Genomic DNA, 4,016 nt, shown 5'->3' with positions numbered 1-4,016 from the left:
TCCCTCCCCCAGCCGCTGCGCTGTGCCCGCCCTGCAGGGCCCCACCCGGAGCGGAGGTGCGGGCTAGGGATGGGGGGGCGATGAGGGGCGCTGGGGAAGGGTACGCTGCGCGGCTGCCTTCTCCCGGGGGGCTGGTATCCTTTCCTGTTCCCCGTTCGTTTGGCAACAAGTATGAACTGCGGAACTGAAGGGAGAAGGGGCGGGAGTCATCTGTCGGTCGCTCTCTCCCACGCTCAGGAACCAGGGTTGGAGGTCGATTTAGGGGACCTGAAAAGGTCTCACCCTCGTCTCCGACTGCGCTCCCCTCCCCCTGCTTCCGGGTCCGAGCGGCCCCGGCCACCTCCGTCCGGCTCCCGGGTAAACACCGGCTGGGGAGAGGTCGAAGAACAGAGACCGGACCAGCCGGTTTTCCCGGCCCCGCCTCCCGGGGCGCCCCTCCCCCCACCCCCCTCCTCCCTCCGCGTGCTTTCGCTCGGCCCGCGTTCCCCCTACCCCCGCCCGCACCGAGTAGGCCCGGCTCCTCGACCCCGGGGTCGGTTCAGCGGCTGGGATTAGCCGAGCGCAGGGACTAATCCGGGATGAGCCTCCGTGTAAACCCGGATCGACCGCGGGTACAGCGGAGGTCGCAGGCGCCCCTGCATCCATTCCTATACGCGGGGCTTCGCAGGGCCTGACGCCCCTTCTCCCCGCAACCCCCCCCCAAGTCCCCTTACTACATTCAGAGACATGTGGTTGGATCTGCTGTGAGGGACGGCTGGGGGTGGGGTGGGGGGCGGTGTAAGAAGAAGACGCCACCAAGATCAGTCTTGAATCTGGTGTTCCAGAGCCTGGGGTCCCGGGGAGGCGAGGAAGGGCTGAGGCCCCTTTGGCAGCCTCTGAATCAGGTCAGCTCTCCAGTTCAGTGAGCAACCCACGGGCCCCCAACCAATCCTCCAGTTAAAGAATCACAAACCCTCCCACCTGACGGGGGTGACCAGCCCCTAACCTTGAGGCCTCACTTGATAGGACCTCGCCTCATCCCCACCCCTGACTTGGCCAGACAGCTGGGGGTAAGGAGCTCCTGTTAAGGCCTAGCCCTGAAAAAGATGTCAGGGGTCAAGAGACGTGGGTATCCTGCCCCTGGTTGGTTCACTCCTTCTGTAAACAATTCCTGAGCCTCTCCCTTGTGTCTGCCCAGCACAGGGTACTGGGACACCCCAAGAATGGCACACTGTCTCTCTGAGAAAGGCAGACAGGTAAATAATAACCATATCAGGTGTTCAGCCCGGCACTGAGCTGTAAATTCAGGCTGGAGAGCTAAAGGAGGTGCCTCCTCCAGTAGAGTCCGGAAGGCTTCCTGGAAGGGGTGGTGCCAGAGCTGAGTTACCAAGGACAGATCTGGCCCGAGGCAGTTGTGTGTGCAAGGGCCTGGGGTAAGAGGAGGAGAAAGTGATGTCGCTCAGGAGGGCAGGTAAAATTGGAGGGGGGGTGCAGAACTAGAAGGGCCTGCTAGGCAACCTAAGGAGCGAAAGAAAGCGGAGCCATTGAATCCAAGCGGAGAGATTCTAAGCCTCTGAAAGAAGAGGTCACATTCACATTCTTCTCAGGTTTTAACTGTCCTCCCCGCTTCTCCGCACAGGTTTCTCTGGGGATGCCTAGGTTGGGAGTGGAGACACACCCACAGACAAAAAGGAAGGGGAGCCCTTGCTTGCAGGTTAGGAAAGATGGTCCCCACCTCCTTCCCTCACACCTGGCATCAGAGACCTACTTTAGAAGTCTGGCTGGACTGCTTCCTAGTGGTCGGCCGTACCTTGGCCAGGTGACTGTGCCTTTGTTTCTCCATCTATAAAATGGGGATAATAATGCTGTCCGACACGGAAGATCCTTGTGGGGCTTCAGCGAAACAACGTGTCCATTCTTTGATTGAACACATACCTAACAGCTACAATGTGGTAGGCCCCGTGCCAGGTGCCGGCCTTGCGGCTCTGAATCAGACAGGCATGATCCCTACTGTCTCTTGGAACTTCCATTCCAGTAGAGAAGACAGACAATAAACAAACAAACAAATGAGATAATTATAGATTATGTTAAAGTGCTGTGAAGGAAACAAACAGTGGGACATGAAGGAAGATGACTGGAGGTGGGGGAAAGGAAGGGGCTGCCTTACTCAGTGAGGCCTGGGAAGCTTCTCTGACGACACCTGAAGATGTAGAGCTCAGAACAGAGCATTCCAGGTTCAGGAAAGTGGGGCTGCCAAAGCCCTGGGATGGGAGACATGAAAGGAGTTAGCCTGATTCCTCTAAGATGTTAAGCTTCCTGAGGGCAGGAACCTAGGTCTCTTACTTTCTCCCACTCGTCTGGACAAATACAGGGTAAGGTAAATAGAAATGGAGGGGATTATCCAGCTTGATGGGCCAACCTTCCCCTGCTCCGAGGCCCTGGAGTGGTGTTGGGGGCTTGCTGGCCTCATCAGTAGGTTCATCTGCATAGCTTAATCTGCCCTCCAGCTGTTCTGTCGGGGGGGGGGGGGGGCGGGGGGGGAAGGCCTCTCTGCCCACCCTGATCCTTTCCTTGGACAGGAGGGGCAGGTTGGGGCCCCTCCAGAATCTGCCAATCCAGAGCCTGGACTGAACAGAGTTTAGTATCTGCCCCTGCAGGGGTTGAGGGAGAGGATGTGTCCCTGATGAATATGGCCCAGTGTTTTAGGATCATTGGGGCCTTTTGGAGTCTCCCCCTTGGCCTGGGTCTCCCTTCAGGGAGACCTGGAAGAAAGATTTCTTGCACATGGATACGTTTCACGCACAGCCCCCCCCCCCACCGTGCTGCAGAGCACACACAGCTCCTCTCACACACTCACCACCCAGCTGCACACTGCGTCTCCATGGCAACCAGTAGGCCTGGTCCATGGATGTTAGAAATAAGTGCCAGAGGAAGAGAAGAGAGAGAGGCAGAGACAGAGGAGAAACATCAGAAATAAAGAGACTCAGAAAGACAGCCTCCCAAGGAGGACCCCATGCTTTCCTTGCAACCCCTGCCAGGGAGGCTTGAATGGACTCAGGGCCTGAGGATGGAGGGGCTCAAGGTAGGGCCTTGAGTGGGCCACGGGCTGTCTGGCCACAGGTAATGGGGACACAAGTGGGTAATGGGGGGAGGAGCAGAATCAGGGAAACTTGAGTGACAGTCCGGAGTCTTGGGCGCAGAATACCGGGTCTGGGTAAAATGAGGGGGGTGGATGGAGGTGGGAGACTTGGGGGGAGCTCCTTTCCCTTCCTCCCGGCCTAATTGGCTGTTCAGGCTGAAACCACCTCTTAGTCACTTAGTCTAATTAGAATTGTTCTCGAGAAGACAGTGGGGGAGGGGAAGGAGAAGCTGGGGTGTGAAGGGGGAAGGGTGGGTGGAGACAGAGCTGGGGGGTGGGGGGAGGGGAGTAGGAGTTCCTTCTGTGACCTTCCATCCATTCCCTCACCATCCAGTGGATGGGCTGTGCTCTGACTGTCCAGGTTGTGGGTCAGTGTCCATCCGGGCCCTCTGTACCCAGTACTCTCTCAAATGCCCCTGCTTTCTGCTCCGCCCCGTGTCTCTGTCAGTCTCTTGCTCTACCTCTCACTCTCTCTCTCTCTCTGGCTCTCCCTCTATCTCCTCACCTTCCTTTTCCCATTTCCTCAAGGTCTCCCAATCTCTGGCCAACAATATTTGTCTAATAAACAGGTAAAGTATTTAGGAATTCTGGCTGGGGCTGAATCAGGGGGAAGGGGGAGCTGGGGGAGGGAATTATATTGAGAGCAGTTTCATCTTCTGGGAGTAAGAGGGAATGGGACAGACACTGCCTGACATGCCTCTCCTGTCTCTCTCTCTCTCTCTGTCTCTCTCTCTCACACACACATACACACACACACACAACACACACCCTGTCTTCCCACCCCTAACTAAGGTGAGACCTTTTTGGAGTATGTAGGAGCTTGGCTTCTGGAGCTGGACTGTCTGGGCTGCCTTAGACAAGTTACTTAACCTCTCTGAGCATCAGCTTCTCTAGCTAT

The sequence above is a fragment of the Mirounga angustirostris genome, unplaced genomic scaffold (genome assembly GCF_029215605.1).
Source record: "Mirounga angustirostris isolate CCGP_5_RB_7025 unplaced genomic scaffold, mMirAng1.0.hap1 SCAF_7, whole genome shotgun sequence".
NCBI lineage: Eukaryota > Metazoa > Chordata > Mammalia > Carnivora > Phocidae > Mirounga > Mirounga angustirostris.
This window is presented reverse-complemented; position numbering follows the sequence as displayed.